Below are 13,328 nucleotides of genomic sequence, written 5' to 3'. Positions count from 1 at the left end.
GACGGGGAAATTATGTTTTCCATTACATTCTTATTTTCAGATTTGTTTTCGTTTTCAGCGACCGCCTGGGATGTTTGATCTAACTCTTTGTTTGTAGAAGAGTTTGGGTGTTTTCCAAAAAGAATTTTCCTCCGCCTATTTTTTTCTATCCGTCTTATTAATTTCCTCTTATTCCTCCCATTCTTTTTAGGTTTCTCTCGGTTCCCTTTGTTACTATTATCCTCTAAGACGAATGCCTCCCTATCTCCCTCTCCTTGTTGCCTATTGAAAATCGGAAAGAGATCATTTCCAATTTTTGGGGACGACTCCCCTGGGACCTTTATTTCAGAATCAACATCTATTGAGCAATTTAACGTTGGAGCTCTAGAAATAGGAATTGGAGGAGTAAGACATGGGTTAGAATCCTCCTTTCCTGTATTTGACTCATCTTGAGCTATAGGAGCCTGATCTTTTGGGACTTCGTCATGATTCATATCCTTCTCAAGTCGATTGCACAGCAAGACTTTCAAGATTTGAGTCACTGTTTCTAGTACACAGTCGGAGCCCCCAACAAATTTTTCTAGTAATAGCAAAATAGACGAGAGTAGGTGTTCTAATGAAGAAAGAGTCTGAAACAGGTTTGTCCATCCCATGTGGTTGAAGTGTGTTTATCCCAGTTAGATTTAGGTTGGGACTCATTGAGATATTTGAGTGAGAGGCATTAGAGGGGGTACTGCTATAAAGGTGGAGGCCTGCATGGTTTAATGTTGCCGGTGTTTTTAGGTCAGTCTGGACCTTATCTAGATTGGCATCTATAAATCTTCGACAGAGTTCCTTATCTAAGACCATGGGCGACAGGCCATTATTAAGAGATCCTCTCAGAGGAGAGGCATTCAGTGAGGGGTGATTGTCTTGAGGAATTTTCGTGTTGTGCAGAATGTCATATTCTATCTCTTTCCTTGTTTTTATAATAACTTCTGGAACTAGATCTATATTTTTTCCTTTGTTGAGAATAGAGGAGGCGAGAAACTATTCTCGAAGGATGCAAGTTCCACTCTTGCTGCAACTAAACAATTATCCTCTTTTTCCTTTCTATTTAAAGTCACCGTTCCCTTTGTATTAGATAACATACCTGAATTATTTGCCTCAGGAGTCTTAATATCCTCAGATATAGGATCCACCATTATAGCTTTATTCTTTCCCAGAGGTTAAAAAGCTGACAAGTGCCTTTCAAATGGGCTACATGGCTAGTCTTATTTCGAAGGGGGTTAGATTTGGTTTTTGAGCATGTCCTTCCTACTAAAATTCTCCCTGATCTTAATTTTTTGGCCATCATCTCACTCGATAAAAAGTAACGGGAGTTAATTAAGGATATCTACTTTACACCATACAAGAAAACCAAACTGCTCCCTTGATCATAAGATTAAAACAAGAGCGGGGGCGGGAAAAAACAATCAAAATATATCAACACTACACAATTAGGAAACACAATCCCCCTTATTCTTTGGTCGTGGAGGGCATAGGAAAAGGAGAAGAGAGTCCCTTCCTAAAACCCACAGAGTCCCAAATCAAGTAAGAGCCTAATTCCCCTCCAGATGCTCCGTTGGGAAAAACAACAAAATTGATAACCTCCTCAGAGTCCAAGGACCTGGGCGATTCAGCGGCGGCTTGTATCCCACCAGCTGACCCCCGCCTGGATACCGGGAATGGGGGAGGGGTGAAGAGTCTATAAACAAGTGTTCTGTAATTACCGTATATCCCGCTGAGGATATTGCTAGTATTGTTTTGGGATGTTAGGGTACTGGCTTTGCCTTGCCTTCTCGTGCCTCTGAGGGCCTCAGAGGGCCCGCCCTTTGCCCATGCTCCGACCCGCGAGCGTCCCGCGTGCGAGGAAAGTCTTTTAGTAGGGCGGAGTCGGGAAGAGGACCAGCTGCGGCTCATCAAATGCCGCCGTGGATGCTGGTCCTCGCAGTCCCAAGTTCGTGCGAGTTCTTTTTCCCGGGTAAATTGCCCCCAAGTCTCCCTCTGCGAACCGCGCCCGTGGAGCGGGGCCGTGAGAGGTGGGAAGGTCGCAGCAGCACAAAAGACAAACTGGAGGATTGCCCGTCAGGTAAGTAAAAAATCAGCAGCCTGCCCGTGGCGTGTCTCCAGAGCACGAGCAGAATCGGAGGGGGCTCCAACAGCAGACTCAATACCCCCAAGCAATCCGGGTATTTCTCAACAGTGAAGAAAGAAAGAAAGAGGAACAAGTTCTGGCGAGTTTGTAAGTCTGAGGATTGAGGACTGAGAGCTCCTCACCCCGCGGTTGCTGGCCGGTTGTTGCTCCTCTGCCTGTCCTCACAGGGGATTCACTCCCCGTTGCCTCACCTTCGCTCCGGCCACTTAGATCCCACCAAACAGTCAAAGCTCTCGGAGCCCTGCGGCTTACCTCCCAGCCTGTCTGCTCCTAGTCCCCACCAGCCTCCACGGACTGCAACCACAACCAACAAGGCGGTGCAGCGAGGCGGAGATGCGGCGGCGATCAGCGTTAGAGCAGCAGCCGTCAGGGGAAAGGCAGCGGACGCCCCGGCAGGCGGCAGCACAGCGGCAAGGGGAGAACGGTAATCCGCAGCAGCACCGGATCACACAGCACGCAGCAACAAGCCAGGCTCGACCTGCAGCGCGACTCGCAGCTCACTGCTCAAAGCTGTGGTATGAGCACAACAGTTTGCTCCGTTAGTCCAGCTTCAAGAATACAAGAAGATGCTGTAATACCATCTCTCGACGCCCGTATGGCCTTCAATATAATAATAATAATAAAGGAATTTCTAAAGCGCCTGGTGACGCCATCACGGCGTGTCCCCGCGCTGTGGAGTAAGAGTCAGAAAGGAGGAGGATCATCTATCCCTCCATAGCAAACAGATGTGTTTTCAACAGTTTCCGGAACATGGTTTCATTGTTGGCCAGTCTGATCCCAAGTGGAAGGCTATTCCACTGGGCGGTAGCCAGCACCCGAAAGGAGCGGCCTCCCATCCTGGCCTTTCTAACACGAGGAACTGTCAGGAGACCCATACCCGCCGAGCGAAGTGCTCTTTGGGGACGATAGGGGATGGCCAGATCCTTCAGATACCCTGGCGCTTCTGCCGAGGTTATCCTGTAGCAGAAAAGGAGGGCTTTAAAAAGGATTCTTTTCTTCACAGGCAGCCAATGAAGGGCAGCCAGAGTAGGCTTGGATGCTGTTCTTTTAGGGAGTCTGAGGGCTAACCGGGCCGCCGTATTTTGCAGCACTTGCAGTCTCCTCAAGTTCTTCTCCGTAGTACCTAATAGCAGCACATTCGCATAATCCATGCGAGAGGTGACCAGAGCTTGGATCATAATACGTCTGGCCTCCAGAGGCAGTAGGTCCAAAGTGCGATTCAGGGTCTTCATAACCCCAAAGCATTTCCCCACCACCTTGTCCACATGACTCTCAAACGAGAGTTTAGGATCCACCCAGACCCCCAGGTTCTTGGCCTCATTGCAAGGGATGGGCAGAGAGCCAAGGCAGGGCGGCCACCATTCATGAGACCAGCTCGCCCCATCTCCCCCTATCACTAACACCTCCGTTTTAGCCCCATTGAGCTTAAGGCAGTGCTGATTCATCCAGCCAGCAAGCTCCTGCATGCAGGTTTTAAAGTTGGCTGCTGCTAGTTTCGGAGACTGTGACAGGGAGATGAGCAGCTGCGTGTCATCGGCATAAGATACAAGATCTATGCCGTATGACTGAACAACCGCTGCCAATGGAGCCATATACAGGTTAAACAGGGTGGGGCTCAGGGCAGAGCCCTGAGGCACCCCCTGTTCTAAGGCCACACTGTCGGAGAGGAACATACCTCTCTGAACCTGGAAACTACGGTCCGAGAGAAAGTCCTTGAGCCATCTCCAAGCTGCCTTTGTAACCCCCGCGCTGCTCAGACACCGTAGCAAGGTGGAGTGAGCTACGGTGTCGAACGCGGCGCTGAGGTCTAGCATGATAAGTGCCATGGTGTTCCCCTCATCAGCACCCATCCGTAAAGTTTCGGTTGCTCTCAGCAGGGCAGTCTCAGTGGAGTAGTTCTTACGAAAGCCAGACTGAGAGCCATGAAACATATTGTTTGCCTCTAAATATTCCATGAGCTGAGTGTTTACCAATTTTTCCGTCACTTTAGCTAAGTATGGTAGAAGAGATATTGGGCGGAGATTTTCCATTATATCCTGACTTACATTAGGTTTTTTTTTTATTGGTAAAACTATGGCTTTCTTCCAGTCGCCTGGGAGAGTGGCCGAAGAGAAAGACAGCTGGATAACATATCTGAACAGCGGCTCTAACGCATCCAGACTGGCATTAAGTATATGATTGAATGGCCATTTTTCTTTGTGGTTCTAGAGCACATTGGGGAGGGACCTCGGTTCCGGACATGGGTCTGGCTTTTGGGCAAGGCCCAAGTGAAGGCAAATGGGAGGGTGTTATGGGTTTTTCAGCTCCAACGTGGAACTTGACAGGGTTGCCCCCCCATTTGCTTTGGCACTAGAGCCAAAAGTAGTCTGGATCCGGGGGTGAACCAAATGATAAGAGGCCTTCGATGGACAGTTGACTGGAAAGACACCATTGCTAGAATCCTAAAGGTCTTCATCACTTTCAGGAAATACTATGGATACACGATTAACTGGAGCAAATCAGTGTTCTTTATTCTACACATCTACACAGGCCAACACCACGAATAGCAAATAATTGCAAGGCACAAGTGGTAACGGGCAGTTTCTGGTACCTAGGAATCTTAATTACAAATAACCAAGACCTATTTATTTTAAGAAATCTGAGTCCCAGTTGAACCGACTGAAAGAGGAGGTGCACCATTGGAGATCGCACCCTCTCTCCCTGTTGGGCAGAGCGACCCTTTTTTAAATTAGGGCGCTACCACGCTTTCTCTACATCCTCCAAAACACTCCCTTCCCAGAAGACTATTTTAAAACCATACAAGGTGTGATCTGAACGTTGCTGTGGGATGGTGGTGCACCAAGAATAGCTCTCAATAAATTAAACAGGAGATGGTATGATTGGGGGGTGCAAATCGCTCCATGATATCCAGACTATTGAGCAGCACAAGTGACTGTACTCAATCAGTGGATTCTCCAAATTATGACGGAACCAGCATATCGGATGGACCATCTGGTCCTACAGCTGAGAGGATACTTATGCGCCCTCTATACCCCTCCGAAGAAACACCCCGACAGGTCCATCTGCACTCACAATCCAAATTTGGCACTCGTACACATCGTGGAATGGGGTGGAAGGGTTCGATCACTCAGGCAACACCCTTGGGGGAGTCTGACCCCTGCAATTTGGGTAAAAAGCAGGGGTCGGTAAGTGGGACCTGTTGGGCCTCTCGACTGTGGGAGACGTATGGGCGGCAAGGGGCATAATATCCTTAGCAGAACTGCAAAAATCTTACAAGCTAGCCCCCAACCAAGGCGTTTCGATACCTACAAATTTGGCACATCCTACAGGAAGTGCTACCGAAGGGAGAGACCCTCCCAGATCCATCGCTCCATGAGAATAGATTGCTTGAGGAACATATCACACAAAAGGCGATTTCGCTAACATACAAGAAATTAGTAAAATAATGTGCCAGATATGCTAATCCACTAAGGGGAGAACTGGGAGAAACACTTTCCAGATATGCAGGAAGATGACTGGTCGGAAGCACTTGCTTTTCCCCGGGAGGTTGCTATTAGATCCCACTTCCGCCTGGTGCAACTCAAAATCCTCCATAGAGCCTACATCTTGTGTACTACGTCGGTAATGGGGAAGCGAGCGGACACACTGTCATAGGGGTTGCAGACTGTAAGGCACATTCTTTCATATAATATGGTCCTGCCCTAAAATCCAATCCTACTAGGTATCAATAACACAGTGTTTGAATGAGGTAATATGGGGTTGAGCTTCTCATGTCAGCAAAATAGTGTCTACTCAATGTGTGGAAGGTGACAGACCAGGGGAGACGAGAACAGACTGGAGTAGCCCTAGCACTAATGACTGCCAAGAGAAATATTGCACAGGCTTGGGGTTCAGATACAATGTCCCTGAATGACTGGAAGAGAGGCATGGACTGGTGTATGGTGGGGGGGAAACACTGCCTGTACTAACCGAGGCTGCCCCCAGAAATGGGGGAAGGTGTGGAACAAGTGGAATGAATACAGAGGGCACCCATGTAATGTCTCGGCAGCCCAGGTGATGCCGGAGGGCATAGACGAAGTGACAGGATAATAAAAAGAGAAATGGGGAGCGCTGATGCAGGCACAGTATACAGTGGCGAATAGGCTGTGTTATAATGTCAATTACATAACCTTGTTGTGTGATTGTTCATTGGTAATGTGGTGAATGCACCGTATCTGTTTCTTCAATAAAAAAAATACTTTTTAAAAAGTTACGCAATAACCCAATAGGTACAACATTCAGCACGAATACATTTATGAACGGTCCTAATCGCAAAATATACCCCTACGTCAAGAATAAAAACTGGGAGAAAATAGAAGTTTTTACGGACGAAAATAGTCCAACAATAAAAACAAACATGGGTACCAAAAACAAAATACGCAGGATTTAGCATGACACTTGGTGGTAGGTGGGCAACAATGTTAATTCGTGGTATAAACTAAAAAGGAATTTCCACAAGGTGAGGTCGCGTGGGGGGGAAAGCTGACAGCGTTGTTAATAGAGCCCTGTCTAGACAGGCCCAGCTTCAAGTGCATTGTAAACAGGACACTGGCCAATGTTTCGAACAAGTATTCTTGAGGTGCAGTGTTCTGCATCCTTATTTCAGAAACGGTTTACATGCACTAATTACCGTGTTACAGCACCTAGGTGACATGTCACTCGCCAGCAAAGCATCACCGCTTAAGACATCACAGACCGCAGCGGACTACTGCAAACCCCCCTGCCAGACACATTTAGGCAACAGCAGATCATTCACCGATTACGAGGTGCCTCCTCACACTGCCTGATCAGAAAGAAGAAATGCATCGCCAAACAAAAGATAGAGCCGCCCAAGTACCATCACAATGTACTGTTCCATGCCAGCGGGCACATCTCACGTCCTTTCACCGAGGGAAGCGAGCCCTCTGATGGCACAAGCATAGGGGTCGGATTCGACTAAATCACCTTCACAGGGCATGCCCAGGCACTCTGGACCATACTCAACAAGTGCAGGGGCTGGCTCGCTGGCATGCCACTTGGTCAGGGAGGCTCCAGCTGCAGAGAGGGGCGAGGCAGCTCCCCGCCAAGAACAATCCTCGTCTATACTTCACGTGATCCGTCCGCCATCAGCACCCCGGACACAGGAAGGGGGACTCTCCGAGCAGGAACCGGGCATTCCTCCGCAGCAGCCGCTGCCAAAACAATGAGATGCGACGAGCCCAGAAATGCTGCCGCCTGCTAACCCCACCCTCCACCTCCTCTCCTCCAGGGCTGCGCCCAGCATCCTGCGCTTACTGGGCGGGGAAGGGCAGAGCCAGCGTCCATCGGGAGCGCTATCTGCACTCCGTAAGCATCCTGGCTAAATAGGCGCTATAGACTTCGAGCGATGACATGCATATCTCAACCCCTCGCCATCTCGCCCAAACTGGGGCTCTCTTACCGAGCATCGCTGAGCTGTCAATATCGTTAAACATGCAACAATAGGACAGTATTTCCGTTTATCAGATCCACGCATAACCAAAACCAAAACAGGCATAGAAAGGACCAGCCAGCGTCCGCATCAATGAAAGGAGACGAGAATATGTATTGTGGCAGCCTCCACCCCTCCCTCCGGCACACGATCAGACAGTGAGGGCGCACACAGGCGTGCCATGAACAGCACCCCGTGTATTTACTAACAGCCAGCTAGGATAAAAACACCTGACAATCTGGAGGCAGGAGGCCCTGTGTAACAGCTGCGAGGCTACTCTCCTCGGGATTGAAAGCGGAAGTCATATCAGAGAGTGAACAAAAAGGAGCCCCTCCTCGGAGTTATGGCTGGGAGCGCAGACAGCAGACCCTGCCCGGGGTGGAAGAGGTGACAGTCCCCTTGAGCATGAGCAGCAGCCCCCGGCAGGCGAGCTACCGGTGGACACAAAAGATCTGAAGGGCCGCAAGAAGCTAACAACAAGCACACACCTCGGGTAAAGTGTGACGGGAGCAGATGCACCGAGGTACCAGACCACAGCAAGGGGTTCAAATCCCAACACAATTTCATAAATTCGTAATTCGACTTAAATTCCATTATGAAAACGGCAAACATGTGTTTCCCGGAAGAATTCACTTCACTAAGGCCATATTACGTAAATCGGCAATTCTCTTTTCCAGCCCACAAAGCATATAAATCTTCCAGAATTCACTGATTAACAATACAGTATCAATGTGAAATAAACACCTTTGCACATTAGTTTTTACTGAACAATCACTGTCGTGAATACTATAATTAAGCATGGGAAGGAGATCACTAACATTTACATAATGTGGCACTGGTGAAGCAGATTTTTCTGTTCAACACACACACTGGCTGTTTTTGTAATGGAACTAGATTCCATTTATGAAATTATAATGAAACTTTAACTTGGAATAACCAATAAAACATCTACAGAGAAGCTTAAACTCTGAAATGACCCTTTCTACACTGAGCTAGACATCATACTGACAATGATCTTTGGTTTACTATAGACCTGTAGTCCAATTGTAGAGTTGTTTCTCAGCAACACCAAGTTCATTACCGTTGTCAGGTCCAACTCAAAAGAGTAATGTATTGGGTTACAAGAAGTCCACTAACAGACACCTCTACTATACCTAGCTGGGTTAGTTTAAGAAATCGTCTTCTATTTTTGTTTTGCCCGAGACCACACAATTTTTTCCATTACGAAAGACACAAAATAATAAAATGGTACAGGACCTAATTACAACTGATAGGATTGCACTCTAAGGTGAAAGGCAGACAATAAAAAGAAAAGCATAAATGTTATTCAGTGCTCCAATTGTCCCTTACTGCTCTGAATACAACGCCTCTCACTAAACGGGATTTTAAACAAATAATGGGGAAGAACATTTTTTTTAAGATAAAGACAGAATCATTACTTCCATCCCCTTGCAATTGCATTTAAATATTTAAGAAGTTCTGCCATGATGCAGACCAAAGCTTTTGGCAGTTCATAGAGTGGGGACATCCGGCCCATTAAACAATCCCACCTCATTAGTACCAGTTTACCACCTAAACACAGTCGTCAACGGAAAGGTGGCCAAGTAACTTTTAGGAAGTGACTACATCTACAATTCACCAGCAGTGCGTAGTTTTCTTTACGAACCTTACATCCATTTGAGCTACAAACATTACTTGTTAAAAATATGTACTTTTATACAATAGATAGTGTAATGTGGGTCAAGTAAGGGAAATCGATTACTACTTGAAAAATGCAGTGGTGGTATAAACTGCATAATTCCAGTAGCTCTAAGTACAAGGAAAAGAACAGAAGGGCTGAGCGTAAATCCAAAAAAGTAATTGGGGAGGAGAGAGATGTTCATGTAGAGGGGTTAAAGTTAGGCTCAGCTCCAACCCTGGATTAGTGCGAGGGTGAAGGTGCACCTGAACTCTATGGGGCGCTGCAACCAGGTGGCTGTAGCTTAAGATTTGTATGTATTAGATGGGCAAAGCAGCGCCATCTGATACACCAGTCAGGGAGTTAAAAGACAAACAGTCTAAAAGCTGAATAGAGCCCCAGCTTGCCTGCAAAAGGTACAAAAGGTTAGAGCATAGCTTGAGTACAAGCTGTGCCGTCTGACCCAAACAGTAAATCTTAAGGTACAGGGGGAAAAGATCAAACCCAGTATCCCAGAGGATGGTGTGATAGCACGGGATGTTACAGCATATATAAGCCACACCCTCCAACTTGTGCCAAAGGTACATGGATGAGGAAATATGAGCCACAAGCAGGTTGTTTCCAGATAGAGAAAATGACAACTGATATCTTAAGTTACAGGTGCTGAAAGATTATGCGCATTCTGGATTCATGAGAGCACTATACAAAGTGTGATGAGAGCAGACTTGTACCCCAAAAAAGTGTAATGATACAGAGGTTGAGGGCAGGACTGAGTCAAAGGTAAAGCTAACGGTACAGCAATTGAGGTTAGGTCTAGGCACATGCAATAATAAATGTGAAAATATAGGGGCTGGAGCATATGCCATGGCACAATGGATAGCTGCTAGGATGAGCAATAGGTTATATGAGGATAGGAGACTATGTAAGAGCTCTTCCTGCAGCTGGAAATAGGATTCAGGATGGTTAGTGCAGACCCCCGCTTTTGCCCTAGGAGGTGTAGGGATGTGGCCAACAAGAGCTAGACTGAGCCTCAGTTGGACAAGAAGAATGAAGTACAGATGTGAGAGCAGGTCTGAGCCCCAAAAATGAACAGCTGTGCCTGCTATGAAAGCTTGACTACCAGAAGAGGCGGTGAGTGGATACAGGGGAACCCTCACCCCTGGAACGAGGTGATCCTATCGGACTCAAAAAAAAGTCGCAATGTAAAGGAGGTAGAACACGCCCCCCGTCTCACAAGGCGACTATAGAAATGTAGGCATGACACTGACCTGCAAGTTTAAGTGCACTATGGGAGTTATTCAAGACCTCAGCCTTAGTTCGGAAGGCGGTGTCAGGCTACAAGGGCGCCAACGAAAAATCTGAGAATACATATCAGCTTATGCAAAAGAGGGAAAGCAGCGGACCTCAAATCTGAGGACAGAATAAGGTATACTTATTGGCAAAGGTAACAGAATGAATGTCGGATTTAGTCTCAGCCACTGGTAAACCCACAGAAGAACAATGTGTTAAGTTGCTTGTTGTCCAATACTGAGGGGACTTTCTCTGCAGCTATGGCTCATATATCCGTTAGAGAGGAGTATAATGAAGATTTGCATTTAGTCAGTTCCTGCCTGTAGTAGCATAGTAAGTAAGAATGAAGAGTAGAGTAATTATCAGTCACTAAGATTAATTTAACCATTCCACTTGTCACGTTTTAAACCTCTCTCTGAAAGTGTACGAGTATAGGAGTACCGGTTAATGCATTGTCAAGCCTGCAACTGTTTAAGGGCGCACAGCAGATGTGAAACCCAGTCAAAAAGTAATAAGAAAATGCAATACAAAGTTAGGGACTGATATGTCTAGGTCACAGTGCTGACACGCCAGGTACATGACTGGAAGGGCAAGTCTAGGACTGCGTGCAGTAGCGGCCTAGGATAGTTTAGAAAGCTAGGGTTCCCTCACAGTCAAATGTCACAGGGAAGATTCAAAGTTGCTCAATGATGGTGTATATTCCCACGGGATAGGTCACGGCGCCAGGAACACTCCCGGGTTAAGGACACAAGACAATACAGAAATAGCCCATCTGCATATATAAAGGAATACACACGGTTTTAAAAGTGTCGTCCATAAGTTATTATGGCCACACTGACAAAAACATCCTCGACAAGGGATCACTACAGTCACATAAGAGAAACTTCACTGATCTAATTTCACATAGACGTGAATGACTGGGAAGGGGGCAGATAAATAAGGGAAGGAGTACACAGGGTGACGGGTCCTAAAGCAGCAAAGAAAATGGGGTCCTGATGGTGGACAAACTGGTGACTTAAACTGTAAGCTTGAGTAGGGTACAGAAATAAGAAACTACACAGAACTCAAAGTGGAATCATGCTGGAGAAGAGAACAAAAGAAAGGACTTGCTGTAGCACAGACTGAGCTACTGGTGGGACACACAATACGAATAAGGATACAGGTGTCTGGTCGATAGTACATGTAGAGCCATGTTGGAGAAGGGCACAAACAGAGGGGTAGTATAAACTGTTCACAGAGGTAAAACCGTGAGGTAATGGAAGGCTGCACACGAAGAGGTAAGGAGGACACGGACCCTAAAGAATAGTTGAGCCATATTGATGGGGCAAAGGGGGGGGGGGTGCTTAATGAAGCAGGAATTGCACTGGTTGAGTGGTCCTGCACCCCATCGGGAACCAAGGATTAACAGGAAGTGATAGATGGTTACACACACACACTGGTGAGGAGAATATAACCATAAAAACCTAGTGGATACTGGATGTGAAGTCAAATAGGTGGCATATACAGACTGAGGAGCCTACGCTTGGCACCAGCGAGATGTTGATTTATTAAAACACATACAGTAACAGGACACAGACACTATGACTGGACCCACAGGGCGCTTACTAGCTGTGAAGTCATGTTGGAGAGGGGCGTAGACTGAAGGGTACACAGAGGCTGTTGAGCCCTGGTGTAAACAGCGAGATGCTGGTAGGTTGCACAGGTAGTGAGGAGAGGCAGAGGCATGGGAACCTGGAGGTCAAAACGTCGCGCAATACGATGGAGAAATGATCAGATTATGGGACTCTTGAGCAGGCAGCCAAGCTGAGATGGTGCAGGGCCTCGCCCTCTGATGGGATACTCTTCCAGACAGAAGAGACAGTGTCATCCCATTCCGCACAGGGAGGGGCCCATCAGATAACTAGTGACCTACCATACACGCACCCCAATCTCTCATAGCGCAACCAGACCAGTGTGGCAGAATCCCTTCCACCCCGCCCTCGGGCTTCTCCCACCCTGTCACCCGCCCCTCCTCCAGACGCCGGGTTTGATATTTTCATCAACGGCCTCGGCCGCCATTTTGCGCGCGGACCGTGGAGGGGAGGGGGTGCCACATCCTCAGGGTGGGGTCGTTCCCCGCATGCCCCAGGCCTCACCTGGCGGGCTTGGGCCCGGCCGCTCCCTCCCCGGCGCCGCTCTGAGCCCCCGCAGCCGCCGCCGCTCCCGCTTTCTGCTTGCCCGGCTGTCAGCCTTCAGCGCCGTGACGTCATCAACTGCTGAGGGAGGCTAGCGGCAGCCGGCAGGGCGAGGAGGCAGACAGTGCGCAGGCGCGGCTAAGGAGAGCCATCAGGAGACACTACGCAGGCGCGCATTATGCGAGACGCAAACACCGGTTGCGCGTACCTGTGCTTATCCGGAGCCGGAGGACGCACCACGTAATTTGGGTAGACATGTTGGAAAATGCGTTACCAAATCAAAAACATAAGTATTATCATTAAAATACTAAAATGCCAAAATAAGAGTCTATAATTATGTATTAAAACCTGTGGACGTATAGGCTTTATATACTGATGAGTCACGTTTTAAAGTGTATAACAACAGCGTTTCTATAATATACCTTATGGTTATACGTGCAAGTAACCAGACCTCATTTTGCAAGACAAAACAAACCTTGCTAGTTGTTTTGAGATGGTTTGGGCCAGTAGGCTTTGCGATTGTATGATCGCCACTGTCACCGA

At 47.6% G+C, this 13,328-nt stretch overlaps 1 protein-coding gene across 3 annotated transcripts in view; it reads right to left on the bottom strand.

The window, feature by feature from the left end:
- Positions 1-12,916, bottom strand: part of PAFAH1B1 (platelet activating factor acetylhydrolase 1b regulatory subunit 1) — a 526,691-nt gene extending 513,775 nt beyond the window's left edge. Inside the window, exon 1 of one of the 3 annotated variants that reach the window (XM_086954518.1) lies at positions 12,747-12,916. The gene's annotated coding sequence lies outside the window, so the exon portion shown is untranslated. The remainder of the gene's footprint in view (positions 1-12,746) is intronic. The other 2 variants (XM_086954520.1, XM_086954519.1) reach the window with 2 other exon arrangements.
- Between the last annotated feature and the right edge of the window lie 412 nt (positions 12,917-13,328).

This window comes from Lissotriton vulgaris, chromosome 2_1 (assembly GCF_964263255.1).
Source record: "Lissotriton vulgaris chromosome 2_1, aLisVul1.2, whole genome shotgun sequence".
Taxonomy (NCBI): Eukaryota; Metazoa; Chordata; class Amphibia; order Caudata; family Salamandridae; genus Lissotriton; species Lissotriton vulgaris.
The sequence above is the reverse complement of the archived record's forward strand: the minus strand, read 5'-3'. Positions and strand labels throughout refer to the sequence as shown.